Source organism: Kogia breviceps, chromosome 4 (assembly GCF_026419965.1).
Source record: "Kogia breviceps isolate mKogBre1 chromosome 4, mKogBre1 haplotype 1, whole genome shotgun sequence".
Taxonomy (NCBI): domain Eukaryota; kingdom Metazoa; phylum Chordata; class Mammalia; order Artiodactyla; family Physeteridae; genus Kogia; species Kogia breviceps.
This window is the reverse complement of record NC_081313.1, coordinates 18,472,071-18,492,667: the sequence shown is the minus strand read 5'-3', so window position 1 is coordinate 18,492,667 and position 20,597 is coordinate 18,472,071. Positions and strand designations below refer to the sequence as shown.

Sequence of the window (20,597 nt, the reverse complement as noted above, 5' to 3'; positions counted from 1 at the left end):
AAGCCATAATTTGGTCTCCTAAGAGAACATTTTTTAACTCATCAACTTCAGTTTTTAGTTGAGTATCAATATGACTTTGTAATGCCAATGCAATACTGGTAGTTTTAGACAATTAACATAAGGTGCTTGTTGTACAGTTTTACTTAATGCTAAACCGGCGGTAGCGGCTGTGGCTGTTAAAGCGGCTAAGGCTAATATGATTCCAATGAATCGTTTAGGTCTTTTTAAAGCTTCAGATAATTCTAGCCAAGCTTGCATGCTAGTACTATGATACCATGGTTCAGAAATATTTACAGGCAACATTACATAGGAAGGTTGACACCATAACAGAAAAAGTTCCTTTCATAAGCAGAATGCAAGTACTAAAAAATACAATTCTGACAAGTTATATTATATCCTATGGAACCAGAAGTAAACTCAATCTGTAAATCTATTAACAAGGCATATGAGGGTGTAACACAAGTAATAACCGGTTGATAAGAATAAGACAATGCAAACTTCCAAAAATCCCAATGCTTATAAGAAACCAAACTATTAGTAGTAACAGCAACTGAAGAAATTAAAATGGTACCATTATTATAATTTAAGGTGCACCAGATTTGAGAATTCAAAGTCAGATTGGGGAAAATCAGAAGGCAAAAAGGAGGGAAACTTCAAACTTGTAACAGCTTTAACTACCCTTAAACTATGGCCGGCCAGTAAAGTCCCTTGTCCTCCTACATATACTTCAACACACAAATGGTATCCTGTATCAGACATCTGAAGCTGATCAAAAAATAGAATGATCTAAGGGATCACTAACCTTAAGTCTGGAAATACGACCTTCAAAATGAACAGGCTTATGATCTTTATACCAAAACACATCGGTAGTCAAGTCCCCACGTTTAGAAACAGTTTGTTTACAAGGAAGAAGTACAGATGATCCTACTTTCTTATATTCAGAATTAATCTTGGAATAAAATTGCGATTGTATAGTTGTTTCATAAGCCATTGCATGTTCCAAAGCTATAGCTTTAACACATCCTCACTCTATATTCAAAGGGCTTAAACAAACAGGAAAAGAATTAAACCAATTAGTGTAACTTATGGACATATTCATGATGGGAAGATTCCCCATTACTCTCCCAAAAGGAGAATCATTATAAAACACAGGAAAATCAGCCTCTGCCCAAGTAACAGGTTGTAATAAAGGTGGATCGGGTATGTAGGCCCAATAAGAGAGGCCTTCAACTGGTGGAGCTCCAAGCACTGCAATCATAGCCAAAATTAATGTAAGTGGGGTACGGGGTGCTGGCCCTTCTTCCATCAACCGCCGTGCCTGAAAAACTAAACATTGTAAGTGAAATAAAAGAATGCTGTAGGGCAAAGTGTACCACTTTATCAGATGGGTAATGATTATCAACTTTCCCAGGATAATCACAAAAGGCGAGTCCCCAGTGATTAGTGATTGGAGGTAAACAATAACCAGGAATGTTGCTGAGCAGTATAAGGTATTGTAATGTTGGCTGGCTCTGATCCCATTAACTGAATAGCCCTCTTTCATCCCATTTGTATTAATTGTGCAACTAATTCATAATATGGAGTTATTACTTTAGAAGAAGTATTTTTCATATGAACCCATTCTAGCACTCCATATTCTTGCCAAAATAATGCAGTAGGCACATGAGGTGTAGGACAAACAATAAAAGAAACTGGTAAATGATAATCTATCCGAGTTAATTGCGCAGCTTGAATTGCTTGATTAACAATAGCAAGGACCTTTTGCGCTGGCTCAGTCAAAACTCGAGGGGAATTAGGATTGGAATCCCCTTTTAAAATATCAAAAAGTGGTTGTAATTGAAATGTGGTTAGTTTTAAACTAGGGCGAAGCCAATTAATATCGCCTAACAATTTTTGAAAATCATTTAATGTTTGCAAACAATCAGTTCTTATCTCAGTTTTCTGAGGAACAATCTTTTGATCGTAAATGTATCTCCCCAAATATGAATAGGGTGGATGCATTTGAATTTTTTCAGGGGCAATTATAAGGCCATGCTGTTGAAGTTGTAACTGTAATTCCTTATATGCTTGTTGTAGGACATCTGAATGTTTATGAGTGATAAGAATGTCATCCATATAATGAATTAAATATAAAGAAGGAAACTTTATCCTTATAGGCTTAAGTGCTCGAGGTACGAACTGTTGGCATAAGGTTGGACTCTTGGCCATACCTTGAGGGAGCATTTTCCATTGATAACACATCATGGGTTCCCGAAAATTCAAAGCAGGCAAGCTAAAAGCAAATCACTCTTTATCCTTGGGAAATAATGGGATAGTAAAAAAGCAATCTTTTAAGTCTATTACTATTAAAGAAAATCCAAGAGGTATAGCACTAGGTGAAGGCAAAGCCGGTTGTAATGCTCTCATAACAAGCATGGTTTGATTTACTGATCTTGAGTCCTGAAGAAGACGATATTTGCCAGATTTCTTCTTTATGACAAAAATAGGAGTATTCCAAGGGCTATTGGACACTTCTAGTCGACCTAATTTAACTTGTTCTTGAACTAATTCATGTGCAGCAATAAGTTTCTCCTTAGTTAGGGGCCATTGGTCCACCCATACTGGGTCATCACTTAACCAAGTGATCGGATCTGCATGGAGTGGAGGAGAATCCAAGGCCCCTAAGAAACACCCAGACCTTTTCTAGACGACTTTGGAACTGCAGCAAGTGGGTTTTTAATGCCCTGTTGATTTTTTCCCAATCCTAATCTGAGATCAAATCCCTGGCTCAATAAGATATGATTAACTGCTGAATTAGAACTTATTAATAAGACTCCCATTTTTTTTAACACATCTCTGCCCCACAAGTTAATAGGCAAATGTGGTAAAACATATGGTTTAAACATTTCATTATTACCTTCAGAATCTTGCCAATGCAGCAACTGTGCGCTTTGTTGTGGAGAATGGGACTGACCAATACCCTGTAAATGAGTAACTGTCGAATGAGTGGGCCATTGTTGCGGCCAGTGCATCCAAGAAATAACAGAGACGTCAGCTCCAGTATCGATTAATCCAGTAAATACTTTTCCATTGATCTTTAATTCAAGCCGAGGCCGTTCCTTTTTAACTTGTTGAACCCAAAAAATAGCATCAGAGGAGCCAAAAGCATTAGTACCTCTTTTTTGATGTTGCAAAACCTCCCCTTCGGGAGTATATGGCACGAGCAAAATTTGAGCTAAACGTGTACCTGCTTCAATCGTAATCGGAGATTTTTGAGACTGTACCATAATTTTGATCTCTCCCTCATAGTCCTCATCAATTAATCCAGGCAATATAGTTAAGCCCTTAAGGGTTATGTTGCTTTTCCCTAGTATAATGCCAGCTGTTCCCTTAGGAAGGAGCCCATAAACTCCTGTATTTATTATTTGGGGTCCCATATCCGGGGTTAATAAGAGGTCGGAGGAGGCACAGAGGTCCAATCCGGCACTCCCTGCTGTAGCCCGCTGTAAGGCAGAGATGGGGAATTTATTGTTGGTCCCGTCATTGAATTCTTCTGAACCGATTGAGGGGGTATTACTGACATTGCCCCATTGTTTGATGGGGCCGAGGCTGGCCCCGAAGGAAGTTTCCCGACAAAGGAGTCCCATCTCTATGGGTTTGGGATCTACATTCCTTCGCCCAGTGGCGGCCTCGTTGACATCGAGGGCAAATTCCCATCGGTTTAGTTGGGTTATTATTTTCTGGTTTCACCGCTCCAGGTTCTGATATAGCCTGGCGGCATGCTCGGGCAAAACGACCTGGCTTGCCGCATTTAAAGCATGTTTGCACCTTTTGAGTTTGGGGACCAAATCCAGCTTTAGTGAGAGTGTAGTCTTCCAAAGTTCCTTTTTTCTTCCAAGGACGAATAGCTGCTTGACAAATACTGTTTGCATTCTCATAAGCTAATTGTTTCACTATGATTGTACCAGATGGGCCATCAGCAATAATACGTCTAACAGCTTGTAGTAGTCTATCGACAAAATCAGCATAAGGTTCATCAGCCCCCTGACGTATCTTAGGTCTTCCGTTTGACTAGAAGCGGGAAGCTTTTTCCAGGCTAGAAGAGCAATGTGGTTAATTTGGGCATAGGCTACAAAAGGAAAAGCTAACTGATCCTGTAATGCAAGATACTGTCCTTCACCTACTAACATTTCATAAATAACTGGCAAATTATGAGCCTTTTGCGATCAGCCTGCTCGGCAGGCTTTTCATAATAATCTGACTTCCACAGCAAATAATCCCCTCCATTCAAACAAGCAAGAGCTGTCGACTTCCAATCAGCAGGGGGCAATGCTTCAGCAGCAATGGTGTCAAGCATAGTTATAGTAAATGGAGCAATGGGCCCGTACTAGGCACAGGCAGATTTCAAGTCCTTAAGTATCTTAAAAGATAAGGGCTGATACTCTCGAAGATTTTGCTGGGGATTCTGGGGATCCGGCCGTTCGAGCACAGGGCAACAAAATAAAGGATCCTCGCCCCTAGATAATGCCCCTCTAACAGCCTGCTGTAAGGGGCTCAGTTTTAATGGAGCAGAGGAAGATAAAGCTAAATTTTTAACAGACTGTTCCACCTCAGCCAGGATATGTTCATCGGGGTATTTTTTAGCTTCATATTTAGCTTCCGCATCAGCCAAATCGTAAGAGACGTCCTCATCAGAGGAGGTTTCAAGAGCCATTTTAGCCATCAAGGGGGGAGCAGTCGGGACCGGAGGGGAAACATCACACAAGTTAGGTACTGAATCATATATGGGCTCGAAACAGTCTTTAGTCAAATTCCACAGACTAAGCGTAATAACGGGTACCCCACCCGGTCCATTTTTATCGTAATGCCTTTTTAGATCCTCTCCAACCCTCCTCCATATAGCGGCATCCACAGAGTCCCCTTCTGGAAACCAAGGAGAGACTTCATAAACTTGTTGTAGAAAATCAGAAACTTGAGAAGCGGTCACAGTATCGAAAGTAAAACTTGAGCGAACAATTGTCGCTCCTTAGATCCTTTTTGTCCCATATTCTTTTACTTCTGACTATTGCCCCGAGTTACTATCAATTTTACTATGTGGCCACACTTTCGCTCTTTAACTCCGGGGATTCACCTACCGAGATTCAGATGTCCCTCTTGTCATGTCCCTGTTCAGGCGCCACTTGCCGCCAGCCGCGGCGGGTCCTCAAAGTGCAGCAACGATCGACAGGGGGTAGGGAACGGAAAGCACCAAGGTATGGGATCAGAAGGGCACAAACTGATGGTTGCAAGGCAAACTTAATAGCAAAGCATAGCCATATATATACCCCTAAAGCAGGCACTTTGCATAGTCATTGTAAAGCAGGGACTTTGCATAGTCATTGTAAAGCAGGCACTTTGCACAGACATTGTAAAGCAGGGACTTTGCACAGACATTGTAAAGCAGGGACTTTGCACAGACATTGTAAAGCAGGGACTTTGCATAGACATTTTTCTATGGAACTGGGCTTTCGCCTTGGCTAGTCGCCACCATATCTGCATCAGCGGGTTTATCGCTTGTTCCACAAAGGCACCAACTTCCCCTCCAGGGTTGCTTTTCCTAGCTTTAGGGAACAACCAGGGAGTCCCAGTAACTGAGCAGGTCCCTGGAGCGATTTGGCCAAAGGCCATCTCCTTTACGTTCATACCATAAAGTCCAGGATGCATACCAAGGAGAGTACAATCGGGCCCTGAGGCTTATGAGGGTCTTAATGGCGCCTTCCTCAGAGGGCAATGCTCGTCACACCTTCCAGTCTGCCTGGCTCCAGGGTTAGTGTTCTTAGCTACTTTAAAATATGGCCTTTTAAATGTTATGGTAGGTAGAAAGTAGGGTAATCTTTCCATGTTAAAACATATATATATAATATGTTTATGCATATACATGTATGTATATACATGTATATATACACATGTACATAGATATCAGTACTGTTTTGTAAATATAATTCTAGTGAAATACAGGTAAAGGCTTGGATTTGTTCCTTGGGAAATGGGGAGTGATTGAAACAATTTGTAAGAAGTTAAGGGACTTTATCAGTTTCAGAAAGCCAACTCTGCTGAGGTATGGAGAAGAAGATTGGAAAACATCTTTCCTTTGGCATACTTGATGTTTACAATCTCTATACCCCCAGTTCTCACTTCTACCCCACCCTCTGTCTCTAATGTCAGTGCTCGCTACATTGAGCTATTTTTATTTCCCCCCAAAGCAGGACCATGAACCCCTTGGAGCCTCCACACCACACCCAGCCTTGGCTGTGCCCCCTTCAGGACGTTGCTTAAGGGGCATTTCCTCTGCTACTGCTTCTTAAACTGCCAAGGCTGGGTTAAGAATCCTGCTTCATATACAAAACTCTATTGAATGTAACAGGACAGCAATTGCATTTTAACATCTCTATCTCTCTACTCATATTTGGGCACTAGAACCTCTTATTCATCCTACTTGCTCGTGCATTATTGAAAATGTCTAACACCTGGTTAGGATAGGCATTCAGGGACCTGACACCAGCATGAACGTGGCTTCCTCTTCCCCGCCCCCTCCCCGGTCTTAGCCTCTCTTGACAGGGTGCGGTTCGGGAGTATGCACGTCTTGGCTTTCTTTTTTTTTTTTGGTGGTACGCAGGCCTCTCACTGTTGTGGCCTCTCCCATTGCGGAGCGCAGGCTCCGGACGCGCAGGCTCAGCGGCCATGGCTCACGGGCCCAGCCGCTCCGCGGCACGTGGGAATCTTCCCGGACCGGGGCACGAACCCGTGTCCCCTGCATCGGCAGGCGGATTCTCAACCACTCCGCCACCAGGAAAGCCCTTGGCTTTCTGAAGTATGGGAAAGCAGCAGTGGTGAAGCCCAGAAGCCAGCTGGTGGGAAATTTTAATAGGTGGCCAGACATGGGTGTCGGGCAATCAGAAATTCTCCTGGCTTCAGCATTGAAACAAGGTCCAGGACACCCCTGCTGTAACAAGGCATTACAATTTAAGTTTATTTATTATGGGGATATGGGAAATTCCCAGGAGAACAGGAAATGGAATGGGAGCTTTGGGGGTCTCTGAGCGGTGATTGTTTACTAAAATGAAGGAAGTCATTTTCAAAGCCACACAGATAACTGCAGCTGAGCATCAGTGCTGCTTATACCCTCAATTCAGAGGGCACAAAAGGCAATCAGCTCACATTTATGGAAGGATGGAAAAGAGTAAGAGAATGAGAGAGGGAGAAAGGGAGGGCTAGAGGGAAATATTTTACCAAGTTTCAAGAAATAAATGGGGGAAAAAAGATCTGCATCATAAGTTCAAGCACACTGTCCACAATTGTGCACACAGGGCTAGGGCTCTCTATTTCTGCATCTGGCATTAATGTAAAATTGAGCTTGCTGTCAGTCATTAAATCCAATTTCCTTTCTACCCTCTGCCTCTGGTAGAGCTGGATGTATTTTACTGACTATGAATGAATATGTATATTTTTCCAGAATTTTATAAACACAGCAATTAACATGTAAGTGTAATTTTACAAGGAAGTAAAATGTATAATGCCTGCGTTGAGTGCTTGTCTCTGTGGCTGCAAACACACTTCTACATTTTGGGGGTGTGAGGAATCCTTGGGTGTTGGAACCTTTACCTCAGAGACTATAGTCAATAGTGCAAGTACACTAAGACAGCGAGTACAGACCCCATGTAGAAGAGGTAGGCTGGGCTTGCCCTGGGAGAGGGTCAGTGTTTTAGAGGAGAGAGGGCAAGAGGAAAAATAAAGAAATGAGTTCAGAAAAGAAATCCCATCACATGGCTTCTGAAGGCCATTGCAAGGAGTTTAGATTAGTTTTATTATAAGTTTAGCAGGTTGCAGTTGTATATCACAAACCGATCATGTATATGTCCAAGTGTATTTGACATTAAGTCATCCAAATACCCAGAAAACTTGTAGCTATGGTAATCTCTGTAGAGATACATTAGAAATGATTTAAATGTTCCTATCATGGAAAATTATGTACAGGTTTATATTCAGTAACATATTAGTAAATCATCAAGTTAAATGCAATTCAGTTTGTAAAATGTCAAAAAAGATGGATCATAGTGAAGAAGCCATGTTTTAAATATTGTTTAAATCTCCATGTAGTTAATTCAAAAATAAACATACAGCCAATCCCCCCCTCAACAATATTTTAAAAAACAAAACCCTCTAAATATACTTAACCTACCATATACGTGTTATATTTTATAATAGCTCATACAGGAGATAACACTATGATCATAATTAGAGAAAATGTGTTATTAAATGAAAAACAAACAAAATGTCAGAAGTGGTCTAGCTAGAATAAGTATGGAACCAAGAATAGGAGAGAGTTTGTTATCTAGGTTGAAATAAGGACGAATATTACAAATAAGGGCTTTGGAAAAAATGAGATGGCTTGATTTTTTTCATGAACATTTCTGTTTTCTTTATATAATGTTCTATTTCCCCAAACCTAATACCTACCTACAAGGCTGTCTGTGAGATTAAGTAGAAAAGATGAATTATGAAAGTTTTCTTGAGACCTCTCTTCTTCACTTTGCCATCCCTCTGTGAGGGGTACTGTTGGGGGCATAGACTCCAAGCTTCTTCCTACCTCTAATTTTGGGGTTAGGAGATAACTAGAAGAAAAGGTAGAGCTTATAAGACTTTATCAAACATTACAAAAGAGACCCCAGTAAAAAAGTCTTTTAGGGAATTCCCTGGCGGTCCAGTGGTTAGGACTCTGTGCTTTCACTGCCAAGGGCCCAGGTCGGATCCCCAGTTGTGGAACTAAGATCCCACAAGCTGCTTGGTGTGGCCAATAAATAGATAGATAGATAGATAGATAGATAGATAGATAGATAGATAGATAAAATTATAAAAAGTCTTTTACATTTCAAGGCGAGTCAGTGATGTTCAATAGCATTCAGAGTGACACTTGGCTGGGGAGTTAGTTTCTTCGGAAGGGAAATTTGATTTCAGCGGCTTAGAGGGGTCATACTGTGTACCTTACAGCAGCAGCCGCAAACTTTTTGGCACCAGGGACCAATTTCGTGGAAGAGAGTTTTTCCACCGACTGAGCGGTGGCGTGATGGCTCAGGTGGTAACGCGAGCGATGGGAGAGGCAGATGAAGCTTTGCTCCCTCGCCCGCCGCTCACCTCCTGTTGTGCGGCCTGGTGGCTCACAGGCCGTGGACCGCTATGGTCCATGGCCCCGGGGTTGGGGACCCCTGCCTTACAGCATGTGTTGATCTTCTGCAGCCCAGCATGGCAAGTTCATATTCTGGATTTCTGGGAGATGAGACATAATCCCCAGATTCAAGGAGCTTATCTAGCACTCTATTCATTAAATATCTGAAGGAATAAGCGTGAACATTTGAAGAAAAAATAGATACCATGGTATGTAGGATACATAATGCTAAATAGTCTATTCAAATACAGTCATAACATTTTACCACTAAAATGGACCTGAATGATTGACACCAAAATTTTAATTTTGAAAAGTGATTAGTTCTTTTCAGAAAGTCAATTAGAGGTGAAGTTACTGAGTCCAAGCTCATACTGCTTGCTGCAGTTCAGGCCAATCAATAGAGAGACAAGGTGTTAGGGCAAGGAATGGTGACTTTATTCAGAAGCCACAATATCAAGAAGATGGTGCGCTACTGTCCCAAAAAACCATTGTACCAGAGTTAGAATTCACGCTTCTTTTATGCTAAAACGGGCGGGGGTGTGGTGGGTTGTTGAACACTTCCTGGTGCCAGAATCCTTTGTTCTTGCAGCTGTCCATGTAGGTCTGGTCACAGTGTTCCTATAAATATCCAACAAGACACATATTATTCTCTGTTCTGCAACTTTTTATCTCTATATAAGTGGGAAAGTGTTATATCTTTAAAGATCAGAGCCTTGAGAATGGGCTATCCTGTATCCTGTATATTTCAGGCTATAGGCAACATTCTTTCAGTTATTTTTGTAGCAATAACAATAGAATACAAAGCTTAAAATAAGAGAGAAAGATTCCCTATGCAGTCAGATTTCTTCCTCCCTGTTACATTGATACATACTGGTCAAAGAAATTATTCTGGTTGTCATTACTTTTTTTTTTTTTTTTCTTTCTCTCTGTTTTATTTCACCATTTTTAGCCTCAAGCAGTGATTCACATCTAAATGTTGTTCAATAAACTTTAATTTAATGTAATTAATTTTGTTCATTTGGAAGAAATCCCCTGGAAAACTGAACTTACAACGTTCAAGATTTACCTTAAAATTCCCACGAAGTCTTTGAGACCTGGAATCTGTATTTTTTAAAAATTAGAAACGTATAAAATATATATAAAATATAAAGATATATAACATACACATCTTTAAGTATATAAATGCACTGCTTAATCAGGGAATATTGCAAAATTTTTTCAAATGCTCTGATAACTCCAGGTTTTGAAATAGAGGAGCAATAAAACAGTTTTTAGTGGCTCCTATGGAAATATCTATCTACGTCTCATTAGCACAAGTTCCACCAGTACTGTGAATTGAAAGAATTGCTTACACCAGCAAAAGAAGACATTTCATGAATCTTGGAGAGGGACATTTTGCATTGAAGCAAAATTAACATCACAATTCTGTATCCTCTGTTTTCATGACTCAATTTTTTAAAATACAAAGCATTTCAAGTCTCAAAATTCTATGGAATCACTTGAGGGTGGAATAAAAGAGATTGATGCCTGATGGCAGTCCTGAGAATGTAAAACAGTTGTTCCACCTGCTGTTTCTCTAAGAGATGAATGAGGATAACATTTTCATCTATTTCTGGGTTTGTGTAAAGGTCCTTTTAATAGAGCACCCCATAAAAATATAGTACTATTTCTTAAATCTACTTTATTCTTCCAGAATAAGTGAGGTAAAGAATTTACTTAGCAATCAGATGAGTTTTAGGCCTTACATTATTCACTTGAGAAAAAAGTATATCTTTTTCTCTATATATTAATATATAAATGAAATTGATGTGAACCCGAGACTTTACAAATCCAATATAACAAGCCTTGCTTTTTACACAGTTTTAAAATGAGTTTAGAGTATGGATTTGAAAACCTTGTTACCATCTAAAAAAAAAAAAAAAAAAAAAATTAATCCCCAGGGAAAAGGTATTAGAGAAAGCAGGAAACTTGCATGCAAAATTAAGTTACACCAAATGCTTCTGTGAAAAGAATAAAATAAGTACCGGGTTTTCTTGTATTTAAGTAATGAGGAGAGACGGCCCCTTTGATTTAATTGCTTAATACTGGTATGTTTCTGTCAAATAAATTTTCTAGGAAGAAAAGTATTGTCCCACCAGTAGTTATTTTAGTATTAAATGTTAAGGGAAAAAGACATTGTATTTTATCATATATACCAGTACCTTTCAGCAACTTGATTTTGTTCAGTAAGTTAGAATTGCAGGTCATGATGGGATATTATATGGCATTTCCTTGTATTAGGTCCTCTGAGAGATGAGTCAGGTATAAATTATTCGAGATACAAGTTTTTACTATATACTTTATGTTACTAGGACCCAGTGTGCTTTTAGCATTTAATCTTCCTCCTTAATCTATTTTTAAAATATTTGTCTTAAGAGCTTTTCTATAACTTTCTGTTGCCTATAGAACTTAAAAATGACTGAATTTGGGCTTCCCTGGTGGCGCAGTGGTTGAGAGTCCGCCTGCCAATGCAGGGGACGCGGGTTCGTGCCCCGGTCCGGGAAGATTCCACTTGCCGCGGAGCGGCTGGGCCCGTGAGCCATGGCTGCTGAGCCTGCGCATCTGGAGCCTGTGCTCCGCAACGGGAGAGGCCACAACAGTGTGAGGCCCGCATACCGGAAAAAAAAAAAAAAGACTGAATTTGAGTGGAGACACATTGACTATTTAACACATAAAATTAAATGTCATGTCAGAATGGAGAGGGATTGTCTTCATTTCTTACAAGTATTTGAAGCAACTCTAGCTGAAGTCTAAGGACAAGGAAGCTTCAAGGACAGAGAGAATTAGTGTCATGCTTACTCTACATATGTACTGTCCCCGAGATGCTCACATCTTTATTTTAAAAAATCATATAACTCTTGCAAGCACATAAGCACATAAGTGGACATGCAAGAGATAGCTTGGATCTCAAATAAATTTAATAAATGATCAAAAAAGGTAAATAGTCCGTAAAAGAAAAATTAAAGTGAAAAATATTTTATTATATTTTTTATATCTGTGGTGACCCTATGATGGCAAAGACTCATCAGCTTGGGTGTTTGTCTTAAGTTCTAAAAGGATTTATGTAGGGTTCCGAGAGCCATTAGAATCTATAGTACAGGGCTTCCCTGGTGGCACAGTCATTGAGAATTCGCCTGCCAGTGCAGGGGCGAACATGATTTCGAGCCCTGGTCCGGGAAGATCCCACATGCCGTGGAGCAGCTAAGCCCGTGCGCCGCAACTACTGAGCTTGCGCTCTAGAGCCCGCGAGCCACAACTACTGAGCCTGAGTGCCATAGCTACTGAAGCCCTTGCGCATAGAGCCGTGCTCCGCAACAAGAGAAGCCACCACAACGCGAAGCCCACACACCACAATGAAGAGTAGCGCCTACTCGCCACAACTAGAGAAAGCCTGCGTGCAGCAATGAAGACCCAACCCAGCCAAAAATAAAAATAAATAAATACATAAATAAATTTATTTTTTAAAATCTATAGTACAGTATAGTGTAGTACAGTCCATTTTTTTTCCCAATGCCTTAGTGGTAAGTCAGATCCTTGCACATTAAATTGTTGTTTTGACATGTACCTGTAAAACTAGATAGAAATAGTGTCTTGCAAAATAGTTTATGTTGTAAACACTGAAGAAGTTAAGCACTGATGGTTTATTTGTCTTGAGGAACGGGGAATATTGTTGATGTAAGGTCTACACAGATTCACAGGGAGTTGACAGTAAGAGTGTCAAGAAACCTGCTTAAAAATACATAAAGTATGCTGGCGCTATGCCTGCATCTATCTGAATACACAAATTTACCAACTACCAATTGCCAATCAACACCTAATCCAAATTTTGGCAAATAAAATGTGCTTGATCAGTATTTGCCAAAGCAATATTTGTCACATTCTATCTCTGCACTTAAAAGAAGAAAAAGGAAAAAATGGTGGGGGGTGCGGAGGAAGCTAGAAAAGAAAGAAACAAAAAGCTTTGTTCAGTTTGTCTTTGGTTATTATAACTAAGGAGAATTAATAGTAGCAGAAAAATGTCATCTCTCCATAAAGTACCACTTGGTGAAATAATTTTCTAGGCTTTGATCATTTTTTGAGAACGCATTTAAAAACTGCCCTAAACTATATGTGGTTCTGAAAAGATAGGAGAAACTGGGAGTTACTGATTAAATGTAATGGGCTGCCTTGACATTAGGAAATGAGCCCTGATAAGGAACAGATGACCTTGCCAGTCAGCCTTCCTTAGAGCAAACAACATTGCTTTGAAAACCTGAGAGGGTATTTCTAGTTCTAGAATATTCAAATTGGACCTTCAGGTTAATTGTGACTTACATTAAATTGTGGCTCTTCAGCATATTTCCTGGACAACAGTTGAAAGTGAATCTGACATGCCGTGGCCAACTCAAAATCTTCTGATAATGATGCCAACTGAGGCATCTTTGAGAAGTTATTTTGACACATAGCTGTTATAATTATCTTGAAAATAACCATTCTTCAATACTACACCAAACATAGTAAAAAATACCAGAAGTTATATTTTAAAAATGCAGTTAGGTCATAGGTGCCATACCTCTGATATGTATTAACTCTTTTGCAGTTTCCTCACATGGTTACTTAGTCATCCCTTATTCATCATGTGTGCCCAAAAACTGATGGGAGGAAGATGGACAGAGTTATAGACAGTGTCCAGAAGCCTCTCTTACTTACAAAATAACCTTAAAAAGTAGAGCACAGGGCTTCCCTGGTGGCACAGTGGTTGGGAGTCCGCCTGTGGATGCAGGGGACACGGGTTCGTGCCCCAGTCCGGGAAGATCCCACATGCTGCAGAGAGGCTGGGCCCGTGAGCCATGGCTGCTGAGCCTGTGCGTCCGGAGCCTGTGCTCCGCAATGGGAGAGGCCATAGCAGTGAGAGGCCCGTGTACCACCAAAAAAAAAAAAAAAAAAGTAGAGCACATGGTCAAAGATTCTGTACACACTGTTCTATCAAGTGTGTTATTAAAACACAAAAAAATGGCAACAACAATACAGAGTACAGATTCACAGCAGCATATTATTCAGCGGTGGTTTCTTGTTCTGTTTTGGTTTTTGCTAGCCTTGGGTCTATACTGTTGAGTAATTTTTCCTAATTAGATTTCATGAAAGAATCTCTCAATGTACTAAGTGGAGCCTAGATTCTGGAAACTGACCTGCTCATTTTGCTTGTCAGTAGATTACAGAGACGGAGAAAAAAAGATCCTGGGAAACCTCATATTTTTAATGACAATCACAGCCACATTTTTGTCACAGAATAACTAGTAAAAGACATAGCAATTTGCACAAATACCTTTTGGTTTTTCCATTAATTACTTTACTTGGTGATCTGGACCTATAATCTCTTCTTTAGTGTTTTCTCCTTGAAATACTGTCATTCATCTGTTTTCCTCTTTGACTGGAAGCTGAAACATACTTTTTTGGTTATTCCTTGATTATTCATTCATCAAAGAAGAAGGGCTGCATAACTGGCTCATCTTTCCTCTGTTGAGGAAGTAGAAATGTTTCCCTCTGTGATCTCTATATTCTGATCTTTTCTCTATTACTTTCATAAGAAAAAGAAAGTCAATCCCTCTCAGTTGCCAGTTTCCAGAAAGTTGACAACTTTTCAACTTCTTTGCCGATACAGGGTTCTCCTTTTGTGAAAATCTGTATATGTTATTGGGTATTAGGAGGGACTGACCATGTCAATTTCATTTTGTTTTCTACTTTGTCATATTCACCTCAATGAATGGAGCTTGTTTTTTTCTTAATTTGCAGAACTTTAGTTTTTGCATTATCATCTCATGTGTGTTTAAGTTACAATAATAATGTCTTTTTTACACTGCATGTTCTGTCTTATGATTTGCATTTTAGAACACTGTATTTCCTTATTTCTCTTCAACAAGAAGATTAATCTGCTCATGTTTTCATTCATCCAAAGGTATTTCTGTTTAATGAACATTTAATATATGCCATTCATGATAGTTATAGCAGGATTAAAGGATGAAGAAGGACCAGCTTTTACTTTAGGAGAGCTCACACAGATGTGATTCTTATGCAATGCTTGTTAGACAGCTAACTTGAAATTTGCACTGTCTATGCAATTTAGAGATCCTGCATTCCAGATTCTATTTAGCTCCCTCTAGACTTTGGTTCCCTTTGCAAAAATTACGACTCTTGTCTTTCTATATAACTCACTTAACTCAAAGTTGAAAGTGAGTTTTTGCCTGTATGTATTAGATAGTCTTCATATTCTTGGAACCCTCATTTATAAGGTGATATGCCCACCAGGATAACAAATAGGATGAAGAAATACTTCCAACTCCCTGAGGTTAAAAAAAAAAAAAAATCACAGATTAATTGCCTTTTCAGAGACCTAGCTCTGCCTTTAATCAGAATTAGTTTTAAATATATATGTACATATATAATTAATTTAAATTAAATTATAATAAATTGCACATGCTTATTAGGTTAGAGTACTCCCCACTTACCTGATGAAGGGGAAACGGGATATTTGAAGAATAGAGATTGTGCCTATGTGTGTGTATGGAGAACAAGTTTTCTTGATTGAGTGGTTGTTGTTTAAGATAACTGTAACTTTTATGCAACTTAACCCAATTACATTTTTTTCATGCTATTCAAATGTTGAATGTCTCTGAATATAACAACTTTTACCAAAGTCACTTTGAAGTTCAAAAAATTACAAAAATATTGACAAATGGCATTTAGTTTGACAAAACCTTTGTTTTGTCAATTAAAACTGCCTAAAAATTGAAAGTCAACACGTTTTCATCAATTTGGTATTTTCTTCATTTTTAAATACAAAAGAATGATTTGAGATGTGACAAACAGCAAAAATATAATATAACCATCTCTTGCCTCAGCAGAATATCAAATCAAGTAGCCTCACCTTCTGTGTACCAGGTAGAAGGCTATTAGTTATGCACAAAACAGCATTCTGCTCTAGGAAGCATACAATTCACTTTGCTGTTAAGACCAAAGAAAGCAATTTTCTTACTCTTAGAAAATCCAGAATGTTATGTAAGACATAGGAATCGCCAGTTTCTTAAAGCACTCTAATATAAAATAAAACATCTTTATAAGGAAGATAACTCAAACTTGACCTCTGCAACATGTCACATCCTTTTGTCAGTCTTTTTATTTCAGGATGATTTGGGGGGAATTGACTTTATTTTATGTGCTTCTCAGATAATTTTAAATTTCAATATCATTTTTGCTGTTACTATTTTTGTTTTCACCATTTCATTAATCACGCGGTGGGTGGGTAGAAGCATGTTCCAATTAAGTCTATATAAATAAAGAAAACTGAGGTAAATTTAAAGATAACTTCATCAGTTTAAAGGCACATTCTTCCACGTAAATTATCACAAAAAGTACCGCTTTTCACTGGCAATGACGGTGGAGAATAGTAAATACATAACCACTAGATAGTAATTCTAAAATCAGGTTTCTGAGTTAACGCTCAAAGGATCAAATTAATGCAAGACTAAATGGTATTGCCTCAGAAAACAAACAAAAACAAAACAAATATTTGATTGGGGCTCAAAAGAACTTTATGGAAGCATCATACATGATGCAATGTATGAAAATACGAAAGCTACTTTGATTTATAACCTAGAGATGCTGCATAACAAGGTCAGTAGTACTTGATGAGAAACACCTTTGCCAAAACAAGTAATGAGATACCAGTGGCAAGGCTAGCTTGTCTTAAATGTTTCCTTTGTGATTATAAGCACAGCTGTCTCAACCTCCATACTGTTAAAATTTGCAGAAGTACTGAGAGGAAAACATGGAAACTTATCCATGTTGAATATTACAAACAATTAAAAACAGATAAAACTGAACATCACCAAACGGCTCTCCTTTATGTGTGTTTGACTGGTACTTATTTATTTTTCGGAATACAATAAAAGGATTCATAACACTATTCCAAAATAGTTTATATAATTTTGAATTGAAAATGTGTGTCGTTTAGTCGTTTTCTGATATATGTTCACGAACTAGAATACAACGAAATCAAGAATTTTTACTCTCTGCTGTTGTATTCTCTTTTGTTACTCCACTGTCATTTTATTGGGATTCTTTTACGACCTAGTCTGTGGTTCCTATGACATTTAAGTTGTTTTATGGGATAAAGTTACTTATCTGCCAGTTTCACTATCAGGCCTAGAAGAATAACCGTTTATTTTTATTTGCACAACAAATCTATAGCCAGTTTCCCAGTACTCAGGACTTTAGGACTTTCAAGGGTGTGCAAAGGGGTTGGTAAGGAGCAGAGAAAAAGAAAGAGGGGTCTTAAAGGCAGTCACTTAAGCAGTCAGAAATAAACAAGCAAACAAGGAGTGGCCTCTTATCTCTTTTTCTATGAGTAAATACCATTTCCTTAAAGAATATTTCTAGCACTTTGTATGTTGTCTATTAATTGCCTATGATACAGAGGGAGGTTTACCTAAGTTACACCTCTCCCTTCCTTCTTTCATTAAAAAAAATAATAATAGGGCTTCCCTGGTGGCGCAGTGGTTGAGAGTCCGCCTGCCGATGCAGGGCACACGGGTTCGTGCCCCGGTCCGGGAAGATCCCACGTGCCGCGGAGCGGCTGGGCCTGTGAGCCATGGCCGCTGAGCCTGCGCGTCCGGAGCCTGTGCTCCGCAACGGGAGAGGCCACAACAGTGAGAGGCCCGCGTACTGCAAAAAATAATATAATAATAAACGTCTCCAGTTGCCATTTTGTTTTTGTTTGTTTGTTTGTTTTGGCCACGCCGGCACCATGGGCAGTGAAAGTGCGGAGTCCTAACAAATGGACCACCAGGGAGTTCCCTGCCATTTTGTAAAATAAGGAAATAAGCATCCCTATCCTTTACCATCCTTTTCTTCTTTTCAAGCCTTTGACATCTTATTTACGTGTTCTTGTGTTAATGATTTGTCTAAGTAATTTAAAATGAGAGATTTTAAGTTTCTCTTCAGAATCCTATATTATCATCTTCTTGACTAATAGATTTTTTATCGTTATTGTTTTGTGTTTTGGTTTCATATTGCAGATTTTCTCAAGTCTCTGTTCATTTATGCTGTCTCTTCATCTTTAAGAATGAAGGCACACAAAGACTAACCCTTAGGGGGTGAGGGTTGGCTCCTGCAGACTTCATTTTGTAGTTGGATCAGGAACTCTTCATATCCTTGGGAGGCTTTCCAAATGCTAGAAGAAAATGGCTTAACATACAGTAGCTACCTTTTTTCTTTGACAAGTATTTCTTTTAGTGTCTTTTGTGAGACACCCCTCTCCCCCTCTCTCACCAACCACCTAACAATCTTTCTATTCCTTTAGAATAAATGTTAAGCTCTTGGATATCTGAGGTGAGGAGCAAGGCAGATCCAGTCATTCACTTTCAATTGATTCCTCTCTTATGAGCAGCACTTCCACCTTTCCTTGTAACTGGTAACTGTGATTCAAGAACTTTCTTGTTGTTTGTTTGTTTTCCAGGATTATTGAGGTATGATTAAAAAATATAATTATATATATCTAGGTTTTACAAGGTGACTTTTTTTTAAGTGTACAGCACGATGATTTAATATGCATGTACACTGGAAATGATCAACCCATTAAGTCAGTTAACACCTTCATCATCTTACCCCCATAGAGTCACATTTTTTTGGTATGTGTGGTGGTAATACTTAAGATCTACTCTCTTAGAAAAGCTCAGTTATACAGTATAATATTATTAACTATAGTCACCGTTTTGGATATTTGATCTCTAGAACTTAATTATCTTATAACTGAAAGTTTGTATCCTTTGACCAACCTACCCCCATTTACCCCACCCCCTAGCCTCTGGCAGCCATCATTCTACTCTTTGGTTCTATACATTTGACTTTTTCAGATTCCACATAACAATCACGCAGTTGTCTTTCTGGGTCCAGGAGCCTCTGTTGCAGAAACTTCCTCTGCTTTAGCCCTTGGCGTATGCTCTAGGGCCTGGCCTTGGCTAATCGTTCCATCTCTTGCATGAACTTGTTGACATCTGCCTCTCCTGGCTCCTCATTCTCCTCTTCGTTCTGGGTTTTCTTTAAACCAACGTTTTCCTTTAGTGTAGTTTTAGTTAAAGCTGAGGAGTGAGAGGAAATAAGCTCTATCTACCACTGGAAACTTGAGGCATCAGGTTTTGTTTCAGGACATAAATCATCTGGACAAAAATACGTACTTTCCAAACTGAATAATAAAAAGTTATACACTTACAGTTACTATCAATTCTATGTTTCCTAAAAGATTGAGAATAATTACTTACTTTGAGCACAATATATGTAATATAAGCTTCTACCTTGGTATTTTATTGATTCTTTTTTTGTAATTCTCCAAGATAATTGATTTATTACTGCCAATAATTATGCACTTGACTATGGGTGTTCAAATTAGGTTCAGAGAAAATAATCTTGATTTGAGCTTATAAGTTTAAGATTGCCCCACTAAAATTGACTTTTATGTGTTATATTCTATTCATGCTCTTGTTTCTTTCTTCTCCCACACCCTCTTTATGTTAGTTTATAGGATCACCTCCAATGCATATTTTCTAAACAGAGAAGCTTGAAAATGTCTTCCTTTAGTTTGGCCATCTGTAAAAATTACATCCATTTTTCAGTTTTCCGTTCAGGCAAGACCTCCTAGGCGTTACCATCATGCCCTCTCAGAACAGAGTAAGAATACTTCATCCACTGCTCTCATGACCTGCTATGGAAATTAAATTGTTATATTTTTCATATTTGTCTCAATTTGCTTATATATTTTGTAGTGGGAAATTGTGCTTTTAAGTCATTGATTTCTGTTTTTTCACTTAGTCTGTTTCTCTTAGGATATGGAGAACATATGTATTTAAAGAGTTAATTATGTGCATATGTGCTGCTTGTACATTGTCAAAGAAAAATTGCACTGGACAAGTTAAACAAGCAAGAAACAATTTATTCAAAACTACTGCAATAGAGAAGAGAGATTGAATTCAACTCTCCTGAAACAAAAGGCAGGAGAGTTTTAAACACTCAAGGGAGCTATTGGAAGAGTGCATGGATTTTACAAGTCGGCCTCCTTTCAACCCTCTCACAGAATTGCTTTGAGAAAATGTTAATGTGCTGTGCTTTTTGCCTCTTCAAAGGCAGGTTGTGTGATGCCCTTGCCAGTTTTATCTATTGTCTCTCTCATTGTGTCCTGTTTTACACCACATGTGAAAACTTATTTTTGAACTGAGTATGAAAAAGTATTTCTTCTGTTAAAAAACTAAAATATTTTCCCAGTAGATAATGAGAAGAATGTGGCTGGTTGTGTTTCTTCGTTGTGCTTTGATCTGCAAAAAGTTTTCCAAAAATACAATTTGACCTC

The 20,597-nt window shown here is 38.8% G+C and overlaps 1 protein-coding gene across 5 annotated transcripts in view; it reads left to right on the top strand.

The window, feature by feature from the left end:
• Positions 1 to 20,597, top strand: part of CDH12 (cadherin 12) — a 1,002,553-nt gene that overhangs the window by 266,811 nt on the left and 715,145 nt on the right. The window lies entirely within an intron of this gene.